Source organism: Triturus cristatus, chromosome 5_2 (genome assembly GCF_964204655.1).
Source record: "Triturus cristatus chromosome 5_2, aTriCri1.1, whole genome shotgun sequence".
NCBI lineage: Eukaryota > Metazoa > Chordata > Amphibia > Caudata > Salamandridae > Triturus > Triturus cristatus.
In genome coordinates, this window is record NC_140588.1 from 555,724,080 (window position 1) to 555,748,724 (window position 24,645).

At 39.5% G+C, this 24,645-nt stretch overlaps 8 non-coding genes across 8 annotated transcripts; 4 read left to right on the forward strand and 4 right to left on the reverse strand.

The window, feature by feature from the left end:
• The first annotated feature begins 454 nt into the window (after positions 1–454).
• TRNAQ-UUG (transfer RNA glutamine (anticodon UUG)) lies at positions 455–526 on the forward strand. The gene has a single exon. It is a non-coding gene; the product is annotated as a tRNA-Gln (tRNA).
• Positions 527–1,351: 825 nt separating this feature from the next.
• TRNAQ-CUG (transfer RNA glutamine (anticodon CUG)) lies at positions 1,352–1,423 on the reverse strand. The gene has a single exon. It is a non-coding gene; the product is annotated as a tRNA-Gln (tRNA).
• Positions 1,424–2,969: 1,546 nt separating this feature from the next.
• Positions 2,970–3,041, forward strand: TRNAQ-UUG (transfer RNA glutamine (anticodon UUG)). Its single transcript has one exon. It is a non-coding gene; the product is annotated as a tRNA-Gln (tRNA).
• Positions 3,042–3,866: 825 nt separating this feature from the next.
• Positions 3,867–3,938, reverse strand: TRNAQ-CUG (transfer RNA glutamine (anticodon CUG)). The gene has a single exon. It is a non-coding gene; the product is annotated as a tRNA-Gln (tRNA).
• Positions 3,939–5,484: 1,546 nt separating this feature from the next.
• TRNAQ-UUG (transfer RNA glutamine (anticodon UUG)) lies at positions 5,485–5,556 on the forward strand. The gene has a single exon. It is a non-coding gene; the product is annotated as a tRNA-Gln (tRNA).
• Positions 5,557–6,381: 825 nt separating this feature from the next.
• On the reverse strand, positions 6,382–6,453 carry TRNAQ-CUG (transfer RNA glutamine (anticodon CUG)). Its single transcript has one exon. It is a non-coding gene; the product is annotated as a tRNA-Gln (tRNA).
• A 1,546-nt stretch (positions 6,454–7,999) lies between these two features.
• TRNAQ-UUG (transfer RNA glutamine (anticodon UUG)) lies at positions 8,000–8,071 on the forward strand. Its single transcript has one exon. It is a non-coding gene; the product is annotated as a tRNA-Gln (tRNA).
• An 825-nt stretch (positions 8,072–8,896) lies between these two features.
• On the reverse strand, positions 8,897–8,968 carry TRNAQ-CUG (transfer RNA glutamine (anticodon CUG)). Its single transcript has one exon. It is a non-coding gene; the product is annotated as a tRNA-Gln (tRNA).
• Between the last annotated feature and the right edge of the window lie 15,677 nt (positions 8,969–24,645).

The window sequence follows — 24,645 nt, forward strand, 5'->3', positions numbered from 1 at the left end:
CATATGTACAGGTTGATTTTTACATGTTTATAAGTAAATGTGATGTTGTTCCAAATAAAACTTCTAAGAACTGAATGGAAAAGAAAATTGTAAAGTTCAGATAAGTCCAACTGAAATTTGTACTCAGATCCCTGTTTTCAGAGTCCAGAGTGCTAACCATGACACCATCCACCCTCCCCTACCAGGGTGAGCTTTCCATTTTGACAGAAGAGATTTGCCTCAGGGGGCAACTTATCTTTCATTGAAAAATATTATCTCACATAAAAACCACTGTTCAACAGAGTTATAACGTTATTTGAGTCTTTTGGGCAACATCCTTCCCCAACATAGTTCAATATGCAAAAGTTTACCAGAATAGGAAAGCAATCCAATTCAGTTTCTCTTTGACAGTAGAATATTAAAAACTTTGACATTTCCACATTGCTGCAGCAGTTTGCGCTCCTTTCACATGGGAGGTTCCATGGTGTAATGGTTAGCACTTTGGACTTTGAATCCAATGATCCGAGTTCAAATCTCGGTGGGACCATTTTATGACTCTTGACCAAATCATTTTCTTTCAAGTGTATTCATTAATATCACATATCTAATACCGGTAGGGTGAAAAATTAATTTATTGATTATACTCTAAAAGTTTACTAGATGTGAGCAAATAATAGAATTTTTACAATACCTGGAAACTAAATGGCTCAAAATAATGAGAGATTTTACAAACTCACTCTGGTTTCTCAAACTCATCACAGGGGCCTGATGCACGACATTACTTTTTAAAATCTTACTGTTATTGATAAGGGGAACAAGGAACTTTTTAATTGCAAAGCGTTCATTAAAACAAAACTTGAGGAGCCAAACTTTGTATTACGGTGACCGAAGATGTGCAGTTTGAATAATAATCTTGAAATTCAGACGTACAAAGATTTTACACACTGATTTTCAACAGTAATTCCACAACCAATAAAGTTGAATCTTTTGAAAGACATGTCAAAGGTGTGAATCTGAAATTCACTTTCAAAGAAATTCACAATGAAATGCACTGTGTAAGTCCAGCATGTTGTCAGCTAAGAAATCAGCAAAAATGAACTATCTCATTACTGGCCATATAGATGAGAAAGGAAAATAAACTCATGTTTACAATGTGGATGTGAAAGAACAGTTTCTAGGTTCAGCTTCAATATTTATGTTTATGAATAATTGATATGTTCATATTGTCTAACAGCTATCTAGACGGATAAAGCTATGTATGCATCTATACATACTTATGCGTTCATACGCATCAGTATAAAACATTGATATTAGGTTTTTTCTAGACCAAATTCTAAAAAATGAGTTAAACAGTGAATCTCATAATTGTAGTAGGTCCCACCGAGATTTGAACTCGGATCGCTGGATTCAGAGTCCAGAGTGCTAACCATTACACCATGGAACCCTCTCACACAAGAGTGACTTTTCCATTGAGACAAAAGAGAGCGCATCAGTGATGGCCTTCTCTTATATTGATACAAAGATATCTCATTTGAATGGTCATAGTGGATAGAGCTTTAATGTGATTTGATTCTTTTCGCTATATTCTCTATAAAAGTGTTAAATATTCAAATGTTTATCAGAATATAAAAGTTATATCACAATGTTCATCTTTGCCTGTAGCATAATTAAACAGTCTACATTTCCAGACTACTGAAGCAATGTCTCTGTCTCCTGCATGGGTGGCTCCATAGAGCAATGGTTGGCAATTTGGACTTTGCATCCAATGATCCGATTTGAGACCTTGGAGGGACTTTTTTATTACTCTTGAGCTTTTCCATTTCTTCATCTTTGTTCATTGATAGCTCAAATCCAACACCAGTAGGTTGAAAGAGTCAATTATTGAATGCTTTCAAAATGTCCATCAGCTTGAACAAGTTACATCAATACAAACTTTACAATACTTTGACATCAAATTTCTTCACAAAGTAGTTAGCCATTATAAAATCATATCCTGATTTTCTCAAACGCATTTCAGACGGGGGATTCACAGCATCACTTTTTTAAGCTTTCCTGCTATTGATAAGGCGAAAATAGCACATTTTGAATGAGAAGTTTTCTTCAATCAAACATAGAGGAACCCAAATGATGATCTCATTCAGCTAGTAAAAATGTTGTTTTATATTAGTATGGAAATCGTGAAAAGAAAATGTTTTTCATGCTGATTTACAACAGTTGATCTCCAATCGTAAAATATAAGCTTTTGGTCGGAGGCATCACAGGTACAGATCAAATTCTCATTTTTGAACTTTATTCACAAATCATATGATATGCTTTGTATACATCAACTGTATTGTTGGATCAATACTGAGTAAAAAGTGACTATCTCAATTTCAGGACATATAAAAGAGAAAGAAGTAGAAACTCATGTTTCAAATGCTGAGAGGCAACAACTGTTCATGATTTTCACCTCCACTAATTATATTTATTTTTATAATCTATATGTTTATATTTTCCTATAAATATACAGAGACATATAGCTATATATACAGAGATACATATGTACAGGTTGATTTTTACATGTTTATAAGTAAATGTGATGTTGTTCCAAATAAAACTTCTAAGAACTGAATGGAAAAGAAAATTGTAAAGTTCAGATAAGTCCCACTGAAATTTGTACTCAGATCCCTGTTTTCAGAGTCCAGAGTGCTAACCATGACACCATCCACCCTCCCCTACCAGGGTGAGCTTTCCATTTTGACAGAAGAGATTTGCCTCAGGGGGCAACTTATCTTTCATTGAAAAATATTATCTCACATAAAAACCACTGTTCAACAGAGTTATAACGTTATTTGAGTCTTTTGGGCAACATCCTTCCCCAACATAGTTCAATATGCAAAAGTTTACCAGAATAGGAAAGCAATCCAATTCAGTTTCTCTTTGACAGTAGAATATTAAAAACTTTGACATTTCCACATTGCTGCAGCAGTTTGCGCTCCTTTCACATGGGAGGTTCCATGGTGTAATGGTTAGCACTTTGGACTTTGAATCCAATGATCCGAGTTCAAATCTCGGTGGGACCATTTTATGACTCTTGACCAAATCATTTTCTTTCAAGTGTATTCATTAATATCACATATCTAATACCGGTAGGGTGAAAAATTAATTTATTGATTATACTCTAAAAGTTTACTAGATGTGAGCAAATAATAGAATTTTTACAATACCTGGAAACTAAATGGCTCAAAATAATGAGAGATTTTACAAACTCACTCTGGTTTCTCAAACTCATCACAGGGGCCTGATGCACGACATTACTTTTTAAAATCTTACTGTTATTGATAAGGGGAACAAGGAACTTTTTAATTGCAAAGCGTTCATTAAAACAAAACTTGAGGAGCCAAACTTTGTATTACGGTGACCGAAGATGTGCAGTTTGAATAATAATCTTGAAATTCAGACGTACAAAGATTTTACACACTGATTTTCAACAGTAATTCCACAACCAATAAAGTTGAATCTTTTGAAAGACATGTCAAAGGTGTGAATCTGAAATTCACTTTCAAAGAAATTCACAATGAAATGCACTGTGTAAGTCCAGCATGTTGTCAGCTAAGAAATCAGCAAAAATGAACTATCTCATTACTGGCCATATAGATGAGAAAGGAAAATAAACTCATGTTTACAATGTGGATGTGAAAGAACAGTTTCTAGGTTCAGCTTCAATATTTATGTTTATGAATAATTGATATGTTCATATTGTCTAACAGCTATCTAGACGGATAAAGCTATGTATGCATCTATACATACTTATGCGTTCATACGCATCAGTATAAAACATTGATATTAGGTTTTTTCTAGACCAAATTCTAAAAAATGAGTTAAACAGTGAATCTCATAATTGTAGTAGGTCCCACCGAGATTTGAACTCGGATCGCTGGATTCAGAGTCCAGAGTGCTAACCATTACACCATGGAACCCTCTCACACAAGAGTGACTTTTCCATTGAGACAAAAGAGAGCGCATCAGTGATGGCCTTCTCTTATATTGATACAAAGATATCTCATTTGAATGGTCATAGTGGATAGAGCTTTAATGTGATTTGATTCTTTTCGCTATATTCTCTATAAAAGTGTTAAATATTCAAATGTTTATCAGAATATAAAAGTTATATCACAATGTTCATCTTTGCCTGTAGCATAATTAAACAGTCTACATTTCCAGACTACTGAAGCAATGTCTCTGTCTCCTGCATGGGTGGCTCCATAGAGCAATGGTTGGCAATTTGGACTTTGCATCCAATGATCCGATTTGAGACCTTGGAGGGACTTTTTTATTACTCTTGAGCTTTTCCATTTCTTCATCTTTGTTCATTGATAGCTCAAATCCAACACCAGTAGGTTGAAAGAGTCAATTATTGAATGCTTTCAAAATGTCCATCAGCTTGAACAAGTTACATCAATACAAACTTTACAATACTTTGACATCAAATTTCTTCACAAAGTAGTTAGCCATTATAAAATCATATCCTGATTTTCTCAAACGCATTTCAGACGGGGGATTCACAGCATCACTTTTTTAAGCTTTCCTGCTATTGATAAGGCGAAAATAGCACATTTTGAATGAGAAGTTTTCTTCAATCAAACATAGAGGAACCCAAATGATGATCTCATTCAGCTAGTAAAAATGTTGTTTTATATTAGTATGGAAATCGTGAAAAGAAAATGTTTTTCATGCTGATTTACAACAGTTGATCTCCAATCGTAAAATATAAGCTTTTGGTCGGAGGCATCACAGGTACAGATCAAATTCTCATTTTTGAACTTTATTCACAAATCATATGATATGCTTTGTATACATCAACTGTATTGTTGGATCAATAATGAGTAAAAAGTGACTATCTCAATTTCAGGACATATAAAAGAGAAAGAAGTAGAAACTCATGTTTCAAATGCTGAGAGGCAACAACTGTTCATGATTTTCACCTCCACTAATTATATTTATTTTTATAATCTATATGTTTATATTTTCCTATAAATATACAGAGACATATAGCTATATATACAGAGATACATATGTACAGGTTGATTTTTACATGTTTATAAGTAAATGTGATGTTGTTCCAAATAAAACTTCTAAGAACTGAATGGAAAAGAAAATTGTAAAGTTCAGATAAGTCCCACTGAAATTTGTACTCAGATCCCTGTTTTCAGAGTCCAGAGTGCTAACCATGACACCATCCACCCTCCCCTACCAGGGTGAGCTTTCCATTTTGACAGAAGAGATTTGCCTCAGGGGGCAACTTATCTTTCATTGAAAAATATTATCTCACATAAAAACCACTGTTCAACAGAGTTATAACGTTATTTGAGTCTTTTGGGCAACATCCTTCCCCAACATAGTTCAATATGCAAAAGTTTACCAGAATAGGAAAGCAATCCAATTCAGTTTCTCTTTGACAGTAGAATATTAAAAACTTTGACATTTCCACATTGCTGCAGCAGTTTGCGCTCCTTTCACATGGGAGGTTCCATGGTGTAATGGTTAGCACTTTGGACTTTGAATCCAATGATCCGAGTTCAAATCTCGGTGGGACCATTTTATGACTCTTGACCAAATCATTTTCTTTCAAGTGTATTCATTAATATCACATATCTAATACCGGTAGGGTGAAAAATTAATTTATTGATTATACTCTAAAAGTTTACTAGATGTGAGCAAATAATAGAATTTTTACAATACCTGGAAACTAAATGGCTCAAAATAATGAGAGATTTTACAAACTCACTCTGGTTTCTCAAACTCATCACAGGGGCCTGATGCACGACATTACTTTTTAAAATCTTACTGTTATTGATAAGGGGAACAAGGAACTTTTTAATTGCAAAGCGTTCATTAAAACAAAACTTGAGGAGCCAAACTTTGTATTACGGTGACCGAAGATGTGCAGTTTGAATAATAATCTTGAAATTCAGACGTACAAAGATTTTACACACTGATTTTCAACAGTAATTCCACAACCAATAAAGTTGAATCTTTTGAAAGACATGTCAAAGGTGTGAATCTGAAATTCACTTTCAAAGAAATTCACAATGAAATGCACTGTGTAAGTCCAGCATGTTGTCAGCTAAGAAATCAGCAAAAATTAACTATCTCATTACTGGCCATATAGATGAGAAAGGAAAATAAACTCATGTTTACAATGTGGATGTGAAAGAACAGTTTCTAGGTTCAGCTTCAATATTTATGTTTATGAATAATTGATATGTTCATATTGTCTAACAGCTATCTAGACGGATAAAGCTATGTATGCATCTATACATACTTATGCGTTCATACGCATCAGTATAAAACATTGATATTAGGTTTTTTCTAGACCAAATTCTAAAAAATGAGTTAAACAGTGAATCTCATAATTGTAGTAGGTCCCACCGAGATTTGAACTCGGATCGCTGGATTCAGAGTCCAGAGTGCTAACCATTACACCATGGAACCCTCTCACACAAGAGTGACTTTTCCATTGAGACAAAAGAGAGCGCATCAGTGATGGCCTTCTCTTATATTGATACAAAGATATCTCATTTGAATGGTCATAGTGGATAGAGCTTTAATGTGATTTGATTCTTTTCGCTATATTCTCTATAAAAGTGTTAAATATTCAAATGTTTATCAGAATATAAAAGTTATATCACAATGTTCATCTTTGCCTGTAGCATAATTAAACAGTCTACATTTCCAGACTACTGAAGCAATGTCTCTGTCTCCTGCATGGGTGGCTCCATAGAGCAATGGTTGGCAATTTGGACTTTGCATCCAATGATCCGATTTGAGACCTTGGAGGGACTTTTTTATTACTCTTGAGCTTTTCCATTTCTTCATCTTTGTTCATTGATAGCTCAAATCCAACACCAGTAGGTTGAAAGAGTCAATTATTGAATGCTTTCAAAATGTCCATCAGCTTGAACAAGTTACATCAATACAAACTTTACAATACTTTGACATCAAATTTCTTCACAAAGTAGTTAGCCATTATAAAATCATATCCTGATTTTCTCAAACGCATTTCAGACGGGTGATTCACAGCATCACTTTTTTAAGCTTTCCTGCTATTGATAAGGCGAAAATAGCACATTTTGAATGAGAAGTTTTCTTCAATCAAACATAGAGGAACCCAAATGATGATCTCATTCAGCTAGTAAAAATGTTGTTTTATATTAGTATGGAAATCGTGAAAAGAAAATGTTTTTCATGCTGATTTACAACAGTTGATCTCCAATCGTAAAATATAAGCTTTTGGTCGGAGGCATCACAGGTACAGATCAAATTCTCATTTTTGAACTTTATTCACAAATCATATGATATGCTTTGTATACATCAACTGTATTGTTGGATCAATAATGAGTAAAAAGTGACTATCTCAATTTCAGGACATATAAAAGAGAAAGAAGTAGAAACTCATGTTTCAAATGCTGAGAGGCAACAACTGTTCATGATTTTCACCTCCACTAATTATATTTATTTTTATAATCTATATGTTTATATTTTCCTATAAATATACAGAGACATATAGCTATATATACAGAGATACATATGTACAGGTTGATTTTTACATGTTTATAAGTAAATGTGATGTTGTTCCAAATAAAACTTCTAAGAACTGAATGGAAAAGAAAATTGTAAAGTTCAGATAAGTCCCACTGAAATTTGTACTCAGATCCCTGTTTTCAGAGTCCAGAGTGCTAACCATGACACCATCCACCCTCCCCTACCAGGGTGAGCTTTCCATTTTGACAGAAGAGATTTGCCTCAGGGGGCAACTTATCTTTCATTGAAAAATATTATCTCACGTAAAAACCACTGTTCAACAGAGTTATAACGTTATTTGAGTCTTTTGGGCAACATCCTTCCCCAACATAGTTCAATATGCAAAAGTTTACCAGAATAGGAAAGCAATCCAATTCAGTTTCTCTTTGACAGTAGAATATTAAAAACTTTGACATTTCCACATTGCTGCAGCAGTTTGCGCTCCTTTCTCATGGGAGGTTCCATGGTGTAATGGTTAGCACTTTGGACTTTGAATCCAATGATCCGAGTTCAAATCTCGGTGGGACCATTTTATGACTCTTGACCAAATCATTTTCTTTCAAGTGTATTCATTAATATCACATATCTAATACCGGTAGGGTGAAAAATTAATTTATTGATTATACTCTAAAAGTTTACTAGATGTGAGCAAATAATAGAATTTTTACAATACCTGGAAACTAAATGGCTCAAAATAATGAGAGATTTTACAAACTCACTCTGGTTTCTCAAACTCATCACAGGGGCCTGATGCACGACATTACTTTTTAAAATCTTACTGTTATTGATAAGGGGAACAAGGAACTTTTTAATTGCAAAGCGTTCATTAAAACAAAACTTGAGGAGCCAAACTTTGTATTACGGTGACCGAAGATGTGCAGTTTGAATAATAATCTTGAAATTCAGACGTACAAAGATTTTACACACTGATTTTCAACAGTAATTCCACAACCAATAAAGTTGAATCTTTTGAAAGACATGTCAAAGGTGTGAATCTGAAATTCACTTTCAAAGAAATTCACAATGAAATGCACTGTGTAAGTCCAGCATGTTGTCAGCTAAGAAATCAGCAAAAATGAACTATCTCATTACTGGCCATATAGATGAGAAAGGAAAATAAACTCATGTTTACAATGTGGATGTGAAAGAACAGTTTCTAGGTTCAGCTTCAATATTTATGTTTATGAATAATTGATATGTTCATATTGTCTAACAGCTATCTAGACGGATAAAGCTATGTATGCATCTATACATACTTATGCGTTCATACGCATCAGTATAAAACATTGATATTAGGTTTTTTCTAGATGAAATTCTAAAAAATGAGTTAAACAGTGAATCTCATAATTGTAGTAGGTCCCACCGAGATTTGAACTCGGATCGCTGGATTCAGAGTCCAGAGTGCTAACCATTACACCATGGAACCCTCTCACACAAGAGTGACTTTTCCATTGAGACAAAAGAGAGCGCATCAGTGATGGCCTTCTCTTATATTGATACAAAGATATCTCATTTGAATGGTCATAGTGGATAGAGCTTTAATGTGATTTGATTCTTTTCGCTATATTCTCTATAAAAGTGTTAAATATTCAAATGTTTATCAGAATATAAAAGTTATATCACAATGTTCATCTTTGCCTGTAGCATAATTAAACAGTCTACATTTCCAGACTACTGAAGCAATGTCTCTGTCTCCTGCATGGGTGGCTCCATAGAGCAATGGTTGGCAATTTGGACTTTGCATCCAATGATCCGATTTGAGACCTTGGAGGGACTTTTTTTATTACTCTTGAGCTTTTCCATTTCTTCATCTTTGTTCATTGATAGCTCAAATCCAACACCAGTAGGTTGAAAGAGTCAATTATTGAATGCTTTCAAAATGTCCATCAGCTTGAACAAGTTACATCAATACAAACTTTACAATACTTTGACATCAAATTTCTTCACAAAGTAGTTAGCCATTATAAAATCATATCCTGATTTTCTCAAACGGATTTCAGACGGGTGATTCACAGCATCACTTTTTTAAGCTTTCCTGCTATTGATAAGGTGAAAATAGCACATTTTGAATGAGAAGTTTTCTTCAATCAAACATAGAGGAACCCAAATGATGATCTCATTCAGCTAGTAAAAATGTTGTTTTATATTAGTATGGAAATCGTGAAAAGAAAATGTTTTTCATGCTGATTTACAACAGTTGATCTCCAATCGTAAAATATAAGCTTTTGGTCGGAGGCATCACAGGTACAGATCAAATTCTCATTTTTGAACTTTATTCACAAATCATATGATATGCTTTGTATACATCAACTGTATTGTTGGATCAATAATGAGTAAAAAGTGACTATCTCAATTTCAGGACATATAAAAGAGAAAGAAGTAGAAACTCATGTTTCAAATGCTGAGAGGCAACAACTGTTCATGATTTTCACCTCCACTAATTATATTTATTTTTATAATCTATATGTTTATATTTTCCTATAAATATACAGAGACATATAGCTATATATACAGAGATACATATGTACAGGTTGATTTTTACATGTTTATAAGTAAATGTGATGTTGTTCCAAATAAAACTTCTAAGAACTGAATGGAAAAGAAAATTGTAAAGTTCAGATAAGTCCCACTGAAATTTGTACTCAGATCCCTGTTTTCAGAGTCCAGAGTGCTAACCATGACACCATCCACCCTCCCCTACCAGGGTGAGCTTTCCATTTTGACAGAAGAGATTTGCCTCAGGGGGCAACTTATCTTTCATTGAAAAATATTATCTCACATAAAAACCACTGTTCAACAGAGTTATAACGTTATTTGAGTCTTTTGGGCAACATCCTTCCCCAACATAGTTCAATATGCAAAAGTTTACCAGAATAGGAAAGCAATCCAATTCAGTTTCTCTTTGACAGTAGAATATTAAAAACTTTGACATTTCCACATTGCTGCAGCAGTTTGCGCTCCTTTCACATGGGAGGTTCCATGGTGTAATGGTTAGCACTTTGGACTTTGAATCCAATGATCCGAGTTCAAATCTCGTTGGGACCATTTTATGACTCTTGACCAAATCATTTTCTTTCAAGTGTATTCATTAATATCACATATCTAATACCGGTAGGGTGAAAAATTAATTTATTGATTATACTCTAAAAGTTTACTAGATGTGAGCAAATAATAGAATTTTTACAATACCTGGAAACTAAATGGCTTAAAATAATGAGAGATTTTACAAACTCACTCTGGTTTCTCAAACTCATCACAGGGGCCTGATGCACGACATTACTTTTTAAAATCTTACTGTTATTGATAAGGGGAACAAGGAACTTTTTAATTGCAAAGCGTTCATTAAAACAAAACTTGAGGAGCCAAACTTTGTATTACGGTGACCGAAGATGTGCAGTTTGAATAATAATCTTGAAATTCAGACGTACAAAGATTTTACACACTGATTTTCAACAGTAATTCCACAACCAATAAAGTTGAATCTTTTGAAAGACATGTCAAAGGTGTGAATCTGAAATTCACTTTCAAAGAAATTCACAATGAAATGCACTGTGTAAGTCCAGCATGTTGTCAGCTAAGAAATCAGCAAAAATGAACTATCTCATTACTGGCCATATAGATGAGAAAGGAAAATAAACTCATGTTTACAATGTGGATGTGAAAGAACAGTTTCTAGGTTCAGCTTCAATATTTATGTTTATGAATAATTGATATGTTCATATTGTCTAACAGCTATCTAGACGGATAAAGCTATGTATGCATCTATACATACTTATGCGTTCATACGCATCAGTATAAAACATTGATATTAGGTTTTTTCTAGACCAAATTCTAAAAAATGAGTTAAACAGTGAATCTCATAATTGTAGTAGGTCCCACCGAGATTTGACCTCGGATCGCTGGATTCAGAGTCCAGAGTGCTAACCATTACACCATGGAACCCTCTCACACAAGAGTGACTTTTCCATTGAGACAAAAGAGAGCGCATCAGTGATGGCCTTCTCTTATATTGATAAAAAGATATCTCATTTGAATGGTCATAGTGGATAGAGCTTTAATGTGATTTGATTCTTTTCAGCTATATTCTCTATAAAAGTGTTAAATATTCAAATGTTTATCAGAATATAAAAGTTATATCACAATGTTCATCTTTGCCTGAAGCATAATTAAACAGTCTACATTTCCAGACTACTGAAGCAATGTCTCTGTCTCCTGCATGGGTGGCTCCATAGAGCAATGGTTGGCAATTTGGACTTTGCATCCAATGATCCGATTTGAGACCTTGGAGGGACTTTTTTTATTACTCTTGAGCTTTTCCATTTCTTCATCTTTGTTCATTGATAGCTCAAATCCAACACCAGTAGGTTGAAAGAGTCAATTATTGAATGCTTTCAAAATGTCCATCAGCTTGAACAAGTTACATCGCGATTTTTTTTTTTAAATATTGTTTTTTTCGCCCTTGGGGGCGCTTCTGTGACCCCCTGACCAAGGCTAGGGGGTCAGGAACTGTCACCTCTGCCCCCTTTTCACGTTCTCCACCTTTTTTTTTCACCCCCTCAGACTGCGAGAGACAAAATGGTGGCTGACACTTCCTGGTTTCGACCGATTCGAATGTTTACCAACATCTAAAAACCAATCAGAATTGCGCTCGCGCACGGCAGGGTGCGCGCACAGTGCGCGCACGGTGCGCGCGTATAGATATTGATATGCATTTAAATGCTATTTTCTCAGGAAATACTGAAGAGATTTACACCAGACCTGCCAAATTTCACGTAATTCTGTTCAGCCGTTTGGGCTGTAGCTGCGACTAAAGGTCCTATGGAAAAATGCATGGGGAAAACGCGTTTTGGGACCCCCCTTTTTTCTCGGCCCCCGCTTGACGAATCACCCCGAGACTTTTAGGGTAGGAGCTGAACGGAGCGCCCCATTTGTTTTGAAAATTTCGCGAGGATTCGTCAACCAGCGCCAAAGTTATTCAAAATAGAATTTTGAGATTTCCTATTTATATATATAAATGCCTAGAAATTAAAACAACTGGATGGCGTGAGTAAACTTTAGCCACTTAAACATTGGTGCAGGAACTGAAAAAGGAAATATAAAGTGAATTTAAATGAAAACATGAACTCACTAAGACTCTGTAAAATACATTCGGATTACTTGGGAAATGCACCATGGGAATTGTATTTTTAATGCCTGCCACGTGATGTTTTTGAAGTACAAAAAGCGCGCAGAAATGCACTTGCAATTAATAATCCCCACCTGTGATCAAGGCAGAACATTGCTGAAACGCGTAAGGACAAGGGGTCTCCTTTGCACTGCTGTGCCTGTGGAAATAAAGCCTGCATCTCTGGTATTGGGCCTCTGTGTGATGTGTAACGGAAGTTAAATTGACGGGCTGCTCCGTGCCCGTTGTTAGAGGCCGCCCTGTAGGGTTGGAGGCTCCTGGCTCGGAGGCATGTTGTTGGATTCTTATCAAGGGAGCATGACCCACTCGCCATTTCAAACCAAGGAGGAAATGCTACTTAGCGAAAGTGAAATGGTTGAGGAAGGGATTCGGAGTGAGATGACCTCTCACTCTGATCGTGCCGGAGCTGGAGCTTGATTCACGAGGCAGACATAAAACGTGAGCAAATGCCTAGAAATTAAACAACTGGATGGCGTGAGTAAACTTTAGCCACTTAAACATTGGTGCAGGAACTGAAAAAGGAAATATAAAGTGAATTTAAATGAAAACATGAACTCACTAAGACTCTGTAAAATACATTCGGATTACTTGGGAAATGCACCATGGGAATTGTATTTTTAATGCCAGCCACGTGATGTTTTTGAAGTACAAAAAGCGCGCAGAAATGCACTTGCAATTAATAATCCCCACCTGTGATCAAGGCAGAACATTGCTGAAACGCGTAAGGACAAGGGGTCTCCTTTGCACTGCTGTGCCTGTGGAAATAAAGCCTGCATCTCTGGTATTGGGCCTCTGTGTGGTGTGTAACGGAAGTTAAATTGACGGGCTGCTCCGTGCCCGTTGTTAGAGGCCGCACTGTAGGGTTGGAGGCTCCTGGCTCGGAGGCATGTTGTTGGATTCTTATCAAGGGAGCATGACCCACTCGCCATTTCAAACCAAGGAGGAAATGCTACTTAGCGAAAGTGAAATGGTTGAGGAAGGGATTCGGAGTGAGATGACCTCTCACTCTGATCGTGCCGGAGCTGGAGCTTGATTCACGAGGCAGACATGAAACGTGAGCAAATGGCTAGAAATTAAAACAACTGTATGGCGTGAGTAAACTTTAGCCACTTAAACATTGGTGCAGGAACTGAAAAAGGAAATATAAAGTGAATTTAAATGAAAACATGAACTCACTAAGACTCTGTAAAATACATTCGGATTACTTGGGAAATGCACCATGGGAATTGTATTTTTAATGCCAGCCACGTGATCTTTCTGAAGTACAAAAAGCGTGCAGAAATGCACTTGCAATTAATAATCTCCACCTGTGATCAAGGCAGAACATTGCTGAAACGCGTAAGGACAAGGGGTCTCCTTTGCGCTGCTGTGCCTGTGGAAATAAAGCCTGCATCTCTGGTATTGGCCCTCTGTGTGGTGTGTAACGGAAGTTAAATTGACGGGCTGCTCCGTGCCCGTTGTTAGAGGCCGCCCTGTAGGGTTGGAGGCTCTTGGCTCGGAGGCATGTTGTTGGATTCTTATCAAGGAAGCATGACCCACTCGCCATTTCAAACCAAGGAGGAAATGCTACTTAGCGAAAGTGAAATGGTTGAGGAAGGGATTCGGAGTGAGATGACCTCTCACTCTGATCGTGCCGGAGCTGGAGCTTGATTCACGAGGCAGACATGAAACGTGAGCAAATGCCTAGAAATTAAAACAACTGGATGGCGTGAGTAAACTTTAGCCACTTAAACATTGGTGCAGGAACTGAAAAAGGAAATATAAAGTGAATTTAAATGAAAACATGAACTCACTAAGACTCTGTAAAATACATTCGGATTACTTGGGAAATGCACCATGGGAATTGTATTTTTAATGCCAGCCACGTGATGTTTTTGAAGTACAAAAAGCACGCAGAAATGCACTTGCAATTAATAATCCCCACCTGTGATCAAGGCAGAACATTGCTGAAACGCGTAAGAACAAGGGGTCTCCTTTGCGCTGCTGTGCCTGTGGAAATAAAGCCTGCATCTCTGGTATTGGGCCTCTGTGTGGTGTGTAACGGAAGTTAAATTGACGGGCTGCTCCGTGCCCGTTGTTAGAGGCCGCCCTGTAGGGTTGGAGGCTCTTGGCTCGGAGGCATGTTGTTGGATTCTTATCAAGGGAGCATGACCCACTCGCCATTTCAAACCAAGGAGGAAATGCTACTTAGCGAAAGTGAAATGGTTGAGGAAGGGATTCGGAGTGAGATGACCTCTCACTCTGATCGTGCCGGAGCTGGAGCTTGATTCACGAGGCAGACATGAAACGTGAGCAAATGCCTAGAAATTAAAACAACTGGATGGCGTGAGTAAACTTTAGCCACTTAAACATTGGTGTAGGAACTGAAAAAGGAAATATAAAGTGAATTTAAATGAAAACATGAACTCACTAAGACTCTGTAAAATACATTCGGATTACTTGGGAAATGCACCATGGGAATTGTATTTTTAATGCCAGCCACGTGATCTTTTTGAAGTACAAAAAGCACGCAGAAATGCACTTGCAATTAATAATCTCCACCTGTGATCAAGGCAGAACATTGCTGAAACGCGTAAGGACAAGGGGTCTCCTTTGCGCTGCTGTGCCTGTGGAAATAAAGCCTGCATCTCTGGTATTGGCCCTCTGTGTGGTGTGTAACGGAAGTTAAATTAACGGGCTGCTCCGTGCCCATTGTTAGAGGCCGCCCTGTAGGGTTGGAGGCTCCTGGCTCGGAGGCATGTTGTTGGATTCTTATCAAGGGAGCATGACCCACTCGCCATTTCAAACCAAGGAGGAAATGCTACTTAGCGAAAGTGAAATGGTTGAGGAAGGGATTCGGAGTGAGATGACCTCTCACTCTGATCGTGCCGGAGCTGGAGCTTGATTCACGAGGCAGACATGAAACGTGAGCAAATGCCTAGAAATTAAATCAACTGGATGGCGTGAGTAAACTTTAGCCACTTAAACATTGGTGCAGGAACTGAAAAAGGAAATATAAAATGAATTTAAATGAAAACATGAACTCACTAAGACTCTGTAAAATACATTCGGATTACTTGGGAAATGCACCATGGGAATTGTATTTTTAATGCCAGCCAAGTGATGTTTTTGAAGTACAAAAAGCGCGCAGAAATGCACTTGCAATTAATAATCTCCACCTGTGATCAAGGCAGAACATTGCTGAAACGCGTAAGGACAAGGGGTCTCCTTTGCGCTGCTGTGCCTGTGGAAATAAAGCCTGCATCTCTGGTATTGGCCCTCTGTGTGGTGTGTAACGGAAGTTAAATTGACGGGCTGCTCCATGCCCGTTGTTAGAGGACGCCCTGTAAGGTTGGAGGCTCCTGGCTCGGAGGCATGTTGTTGGATTCTTATCAAGGAAGCATGACCCACTCGCCATTTTAAACCAAGGAGGAAATGCTACTTAGCGAAAGTGAAATGGTTGAGGAAGGGATTCGGAGTGAGATGACCTCTCACTCTGATCGTGCAGGAGCTGGAGCTTGATTCACGAGGCAGACATGAAACGTGAGCAAATGCCTAGAAATTAAAACAACTGGATGGCGTGAGTAAACTTTAGCCACTTAAACATTGGTGCAGGAACTGAAAAAGGAAATATAAAATGAATTTAAATGAAAACATGAACTCACTAAGACTCTGTAAAATACATTCGGATTACTTGGGAAATGCACCATGGGAATTGTATTTTTAATGCCAGCCATGTGATCTCTTTGAAGTACAAAAAGCGCGCAGAAATGCACTTGCAATTAATAATCCCCACCTGTGATCAAGGCAGAACATTGCTGAAACGCGTAAGGACAAGGGGTCTCCTTTGCGCTGCTGTGCCTGTGGAAATAAAGCCTGCATCTCTGGTATTGGGCCTCTGTGTGGTGTGTAACGGAAGTTAAATTGACGGGCTGCTCCGTGCCCGTTTTTAGTGGCCGCCCTGTAGGGTTGGAGGCTCCAGGCTCGGAGGCATGTTGTTGGATTATTATCAAGGGAGCATGACCCACTCGCCATTTCAAACCAAGGAGAAAATGCTACTTAGGGAAAGTGAAATGGTTGAGGAAGGGATTCGGAGTGAGATGACCTCTCACTCTGATCGTGCCGGAGCTGGAGCTTGATTCACGAGGCAGACATGAAACGTGAGCAAATGCCTAGAAATTAAAACAACTGGATGGCGTGAGTAAACTTTAGCCACTTAAACATTGGTGCAGGAACTGAAAAAGGAAATATAAAGTGAATTTAAATGAAAACATGAACTCACAAAGACTCTGTAAAATACATTCAGATTACTTGGGAAATGCACCATGGGAATTGTATTTTTAATGCCAGCCACGTGATGTTTTTGAAGTACAAAAAGCGCGCAGAAATGCACTTGCAATTAATAATCCCCACCTGTGATCAAGGCAGAACATTGCTGAAACGCGTAAGAACAAGCGGTCTCCTTTGCGCTGCTGTGCCTGTGGAAATAAAGCCTGCATCTCTGGTATTGGGCCTCTGTGTGGTGTGTAACGGAAGTTAAATTGACGGGCTGCTCCATGCCCGTTGTTAGAGGCCGCCCTGTAGGGTTGGAGGCTCCTGGCTCGGAGGCATGTTGTTGGATTCTTATCAAGGGAGCATGACCCACTCGCCATTTCAAACCAAGGAGGAAATGCTACTTAGCGAAAGTGAAATGGTTGAGGAAGGGATTCGGAGTGAGATGACCTCTCACTCTGATCGTGCCGGAGCTGGAGCTTGATTCACGAGGCAGACATGAAACGTGAGCAAATGCCTAGAAATTAAAACAACTGGATGGCGTGAGTAAACTTTAGCCACTTAAACATTGGTGCAGGAACTGAAAAAGGAAATATAAAGTGAATTTAAATGAAAACATGAACTCACTAAGACTCTGTAAAATACATTCGGATTACTTGGGAAATGCACCATGGGAATTGTAGTTTTTAATGCCAGCCACGTGATCTTTTTGAAGTACAAAAAGCGTGCAGAAATGCACTTGCAATTAATAATCTCCACCTGTGATCAAGGCAGAAAATTGCTGAAACGCGTAAGGACAAGGGGTCTCCTTTGCGCTGCTGTGCCTGTGGAAATAAAGCCTGCATCTCTGGTATTGGGCCTCTGTGTGGTGTGTAACGGAAGTTAAATTGACGGGCTGCTCCGTGCCCGTTGTTAGAGGCCGCCCTGTAGGGTTGGAGGCTCCTGGCTCGGAGGCATGTTGTTGGATTCTTATCAAGGGAGCATGACCCACTCGCCATTTCAAACCAAGGAGGAAATGCTACTTAGCCAAAGTGAAATGGTTGAGGAAGGGATTCGGAGTGAGATGACCTCTCACTCTGATCGTGCCGGAGCTGCGGCTTGATTCACGAGGCAGACATGAAACGTGAGCAAATGCCTAGAAATTAAAACAACTGGATGGCGTGAGTAAACTTTAGCCACTTAAACATTGGTGCAGGAACTGAAAAAGGAAATATAAAGTGAATTTAAATGAAAACATGAACTCACTAAGACTCTTTAAAATACATTCGGATTACTTGGGAAATGCACCATGGGAATTGTATTTTTAATGCCAGCCACGTGATCTTTTTGAAGTACAAAAAGCGTGAAGAAATGCACTTGCAATTAATAATCCCCACCTGTGATCAAGGCAGAACATTGCTGAAACGCGAAAGGACAAAGGGTCTCCTTTGCGCTGCTGTGCCTGTGGAAATAAAGCCTGCATCTCTGGTATTGGGCCTCTGTGTGGTGTGTAACGGAAGTTAAATTGACGGGCTGCTCCGTGCCCGTTGTTAGAGGCCGCCCTGTAGGGTTGGAGGCTCCTGGCTCGGAGGCATGTTGTTGGATTCTTATCAAGGGAGCATGACCCACTCACCATTTCAAACCAATTAGGAAATGCTACTTAGCGAAAGTGAAATGGTGAATAAGGGATTCGGAGTGAGATGACCTCTCACTCTGATCGTGCCGGAGCTGGAGCTTGATTCACGAGGCAGACATGAAACGTGAGCAAATGCCTAGAAATTAAAACAACTGGATGGCGTGAGTAAACTTTAGCCACTTAAACATTGGTGCAGGAACTGAAAAAGGAAATATAAAGTGAATTTAAATGAAAACATGAACTCACTAAGACTCTGTAAAATACATTCGGATTACTTGGGAAATGCACCATGGCAATTGTATTTTTAATGCCAGCCACGTGATGTTTTTGAAGTACAAAAAGCACGCAGAAATGCACTTGCAATTAATAATCTCCACCTGTGATCAAGGCAGAACATTGCTGAAACGCGTAAGGACAATGGGTCTCCTTTGCGCTGCTGTGCCTGTGGAAATAAAGCCTGCATCTCTGGTATTGGGCCTCTGTGTGGTGTGTAACGGAAGTTAAATTGACAGGCTGCTCCATGCCCGTTGTTAGAGGCCGCCCTGTAGGGTTGGAGGCTCCTGGCTCGGAGGCATGTTGTTGGATTCTTATCAAGGGAGCATGACACACTCGCCATTTCAAACCAAGGAGGAAATGCTACTTAGCGAAAGTGAAATGGTTGAGGAAGGGATTCGGAGTGAGATGACCTCTCACTCTGATCGTGCCGGAGCTGGAGCTTGATTCACGAGGCAGACATGAAACGTGAGCAAATGCCTAGAAATTAAAACAACTGGATGGCGTGAGTAAACTTTAGCCACTTAAACATTGGTGCAGGAACTGAAAAAGTAAATATAAAGTGAATTTAAATGAAAACATGAACTCACTAAGACTCTGTAAAATACATTCGGATTACTTGGGAAATGCACTATAGGAATTGTATTTTTAATGCCAGCCACGTGATCTTTTTGAAGTACAAAAAGCGTGCAGAAATGCACTTGCAATTAATAATCTCCACCTGTGATCAAGGCAGAACATTGCTGAAACGCGTAAGGACAAGGGGTCTCCTTTGCGCTGCTGTGCCTGTGGAAATAAAGCCTGCATCTCTGGTATTGGCCCTCTGTGTGGTGTGTAACGGAAGTTAAATTGACGGGCTGCTCCATGCCCGTTGTTAGAGGCCGCCCTATAGGGTTGGAGGCTCCTGGCTCGGAGGCATGTTGTTGGATTCTTATCAAGGAAGCATGACCCACTCGCGATTTCAAACCAAGGAGGAAATGCTACTTAGCGAAAGTGAAATGGTTGAGGAAGGGATTCGGAGTGAGATGACCTCTCACTCTGATCGTGCCGGAGCTGGAGCTTGATTCACGAGGCAGACATGAAACGTGAGCAAATGCCTAGAAATTAAAACAACTGGATGGCGTGAGTAAACTTTAGCCACTTAAACATTGGTGCAGGAACTGAAAAAGGAAATATAAAATGAATTTAAATGAAAACATGAACTCACTAAGACTCTGTAAAATACATTCGGATTACTTGGGAAATGCACCATGGGAATTGTATTTTTAATGCCAGCCAAGTGATGTTTTTGAAGTACAAAAAGCGCGCAGAAATGCACTTGCAATTAATAATCCCCACCTGTGATCAAGGCAGAACATTGCTGAAACGCGTAATGACAAGGGGTCTCCTTTGCGCTGCTGTGCCTGTGGAAATAAAGCCTGCATCTCTGGTATTGGGCCTCTGTGTGGTGTGTAACGGAAGTTAAATTGACGGGCTGCTCCATGCCCGTTGTTAGTGGCCGCCCTGTAGGGTTGGAGGCTCCTGGCTCGGAGGCATGTTGTTGGATTCTTATCAAGGGAGCATGACCCACTCGCCATTTCAAACCAAGGAGGAAATGCTACTTAGCCAAAGTGAAATGGTTGAGGAAGGGATTCGGAGTGAGATGACCTCTCACTCTGATCGTGCCGGAGCTGGAGCTTGATTCACGAGGCAGACATGAAACGTGAGCAAATGCCTAGAAATTAAAACAACTGGATGGCGTGAGTAAACTTTAGCCACTTAAACATTGGTGCAGGAACTGAAAAAGGAAATATAAAGTGAATTTAAATGAAAACATGAACTCACAAAGACTCTGTAAAATACATTCAGATTACTTGGGAAATGCACCATGGGAATTGTATTTTTAATGCCAGCCACGTGATGTTTTTGAAGTACAAAAAGCGCGCAGAAATGCACTTGCAATTAATAATCCCCACCTGTGATCAAGGCAGAACATTGCTGAAACGCGTAAGAACAAGCGGTCTCCTTTGCGCTGCTGTGCCTGTGGAAATAAAGCCTGCATCTCTGGTATTGGGCCTCTGTGTGGTGTGTAACGGAAGTTAAATTGACGGGCTGCTCCGTGCCCGTTGTTAGAGGCCGCCCTGTAGGGTTGGAGGCTCCTGGCTCGGAGGCATGTTGTTGGATTCTTATCAAGGGAGCATGACCCACTCGCCATTTCAAACCAAAGAGGAAATGCTACTTAGCGAAAGTGAAATGGTTGAGGAAGGGATTCGGAGTGAGATGACCTCTCACTCTGATCGTGCCGGAGCTGGAGCTTGATTCACGAGGCAGACATGAAACGTGAGCAAATGCCTAGAAATTAAAACAACTGGATGGCGTGAGTAAACTTTAGCCACTTAAACATTGGTGCAGGAACTGAAAAAGGAAATATAAAGTGAATTTAAATGAAAACATGAACTCACTAAGACTCTGTAAAATACATTCGGATTACTTGGGAAATGCACCATGGGAATTGTAGTTTTTAATGCCAGCCACGTGATCTTTTTGAAGTACAAAAAGCGTGCAGAAATGCACTTGCAATTAATAATCTCCACCTGTGATCAAGGCAGAAAATTGCTGAAACGCGTAAGGACAAGGGGTCTCCTTTGCGCTGCTGTGCCTGTGGAAATAAAGCCTGCATCTCTGGTATTGGCCCTCTGTGTGGTGTGTAACGGAAGTTAAATTGACGGGCTGCTCCGTGCCCGTTGTTAGAGGCCGCCCTGTAGGGTTCGAGGCTCCTGGCTCGGAGGCATGTTGTTGGATTCTTATCAAGGGAGCATGACCCACTCACCATTTTAAACCAATGAGGAAATGCTACTTAGCGAAAGTGAAATGGTTGAGGAAGAGATTCGGAGTGAGATGACCTCTCACTTTGATCGTGCCGGAGCTGGAGCTTGATTCACGAGGCAGACATGAAACGTGAGCAAATGCCTAGAAATTAAAACAACTGGATGGCGTGAGTAATCTTTAGCCACTTAAACATTGGTGCAGGAACTGAAAAAGGAAATATAAAGTGAATTTAAATGAAAACATGAACTCACTAAGACTCTGTAAAATACATTCGGATTACTTGGGAAATGCACCATGGGAATTGTATTTTTAATGCCAGCCACGTGATCTTTTTGAAGTACAAAAAGCGTGCAGAAATGCACTTGCAATTAATAATCCCCACCTGTGATCAAGGCAGAACATTGCTGAAACGCGTAAGGACAAGGGGTCTCCTTTGCGCTGCTGTGCCTGTGGAAATAAAGTCTGCATCTCTGGTATTGGGCCTCTGTGTGGTGTGTAACGGAAGTTAAATTGACGGGCTGCTCCGTGCCCGTTGTTAGAGGCCGCCCTGTAGGGTTGGAGGCTCCTGGCTCGGAGGCATGTTGTTGGATTCTTATCAAGGGAGCATGACCCACTCACCATTTCAAACCAATTAGGAAATGCTACTTAGCGAAAGTGAAATGGTTGAGGAAGGGATTCGGAGTGAGATGACCTCTCACTCTGATCGTGCCGGAGCTGGAGCTTGATTCACGAGGCAGACATGAAACGTGAGCAAATGCCTAGAAATTAAAACAACTGGATGGCGTGAGTAAACTTTAGCCACTTAAACATTGGTGCAGGAACTGAAAAAGGAAATATAAAGTGAATTTAAATGAAAACATGAACTCACTAAGACTCTGTAAAATACATTCGGATTACTTGGGAAATGCACCATGGCAATTGTATTTTTAATGCCAGCCACGTGATGTTTTTGAAGTACAAAAAGCGCGCAGAAATGCACTTGCAATTAATAATCCCCACCTGTGATCAAGGCAGAACATTGCTGAAACGCGTAAGGACAAGGGGTCTCCTTTGCGCTGCTGTGCCTGTGGAAATAAAGCCTGCATCTCTGGTATTGGGCCTCTGTGTGGTGTGTAACAGAAGTTAAATTGACAGGCTGCTCCGTGCCCGTTGTTAGAGGCCGCCCTGTAGGGTTGGAGGCTCCTGGCTCGGAGGCATGTTGTTGGATTCTTATCAAGGGAGCATGACACACTCGCCATTTCAAACCAAGGAGGAAATGCTACTTAGCGAAAGTGAAATGGTTGAGGAAGGGATTCGGAGTGAGATGACCTCTCACTCTGATCGTGCCGGAGCTGGAGCTTGATTCACGAGGCAGACATGAAACGTGAGCAAATGCCTAGAAATTAAAACAACTGGATGGCGTGAGTAAACTTTAGCCACTTAAACATTGGTGCAGGAACTGAAAAAGGAAATATAAATTGAATTTAAATGAAAACATGAACTCACTAAGACTCTGTAAAATACATTCGGATTACTTGGGAAATGCACCATGGGAATTGTATTTTTAATGCCAGCCATGTGATGTTTTTGAAGTACAAAAAGCGTGCAGAAATGCACTTGCAATTAATAATCCCCACCTGTGATCAAGGCAGAACATTGCTGAAACGCGTAAGGACAAGGGGTCTCCTTTGCGCTGCTGTGCCTGTGGAAATAAAGCCTGCATCTCTGGTATTGGGCCTCTGTGTGGTGTGTAACGGAAGTTAAATTGACGGGCTGCTCCATGCCCGTTGTTAGAGGCCGCCCTGTAGGGTTGGAGGCTCCTGGCTCGGAGGCATGTTGTTGGATTCTTATCAAGGGAGCATGACCCACTCGCCATTTCAAACCAAGGAGGAAATGCTACTTAGCGAAAGTGAAATGGTTGAGGAAGGGATTCGGAGTGAGATGACCTCTCACTCTGATCGTGCCGGAGCTGGAGCTTGATTCACGAGGCAGACATGAAACGTGAGCAAATGCCTAGAAATTAAAACAACTGGATGGCGTGAGTAAACTTTAGCCACTTAAACATTGGTGCAGGAACTGAAAAAGTAAATATAAAGTGAATTTAAATGAAAACATGAACTCACTAAGACTCTGTAAAATACATTCGGATTACTTGGGAAATGCACCATAGGAATTGTATTTTTAATGCCAGCCACGTGATCTTTTTGAAGTACAAAAAGCGTGCAGAAATGCACTTGCAATTAATAAGCCCCACCTGTGATCAAGGCAGAACATTGCTGAAACGCGTAAGGACAAGGGGTCTTCTTTGCGCTGCTGTGCCTGTGGAAATAAAGCCTGCATCTCTGGTATTGGGCCTCTGTGTGGTGTGTAACAGAAGTTAAATTGACGGGCTGCTCCGTGCCCGTTGTTAGAGGCCGCCCTGTAGGGTTGGAGGCTCCTGGCTCGGAGGCATGTTGTTGGATTCTTATCAAGGGAGCATGACCCACTCGCCATTTCAAACCAAGGAGGAAATGCTACTTAGCCAAAGTGAAATGGTTGAGGAAGGAATTCGGAGTGAGATGACCTCTCACTCTGATCGTGCCGGAGCTGGAGCTTGATTCACGAGGCAGACATGAAACGTGAGCAAATGCCTAGAAATTAAAACAACTGGATGGCGTGAGTAAACTTTAGCCACTTAAACATTGGTGCAGGAACTGAAAAAGGAAATATAAAGTGAATTTAAATGAAAACATGAACGTGCCCGTTGTTAGAGGCCGCCCTTTAGGTGTGGTGGAAAATCATTATAAAATAATCACATTTAATAAATAAGAATTTTCTTTGTTTCTAGATTTACATCAATTCATTTATTTATATAACAAATATATTTTTAGAATTATGTTTATATTTAATAATATTTAGCTAACATGATACCATATTTTTTTATGGCATGTTAAATATATTTATTGTGCAATCTTTAGTGTTAAACATTTTTAAAAGATTTATTTAGTTTGGA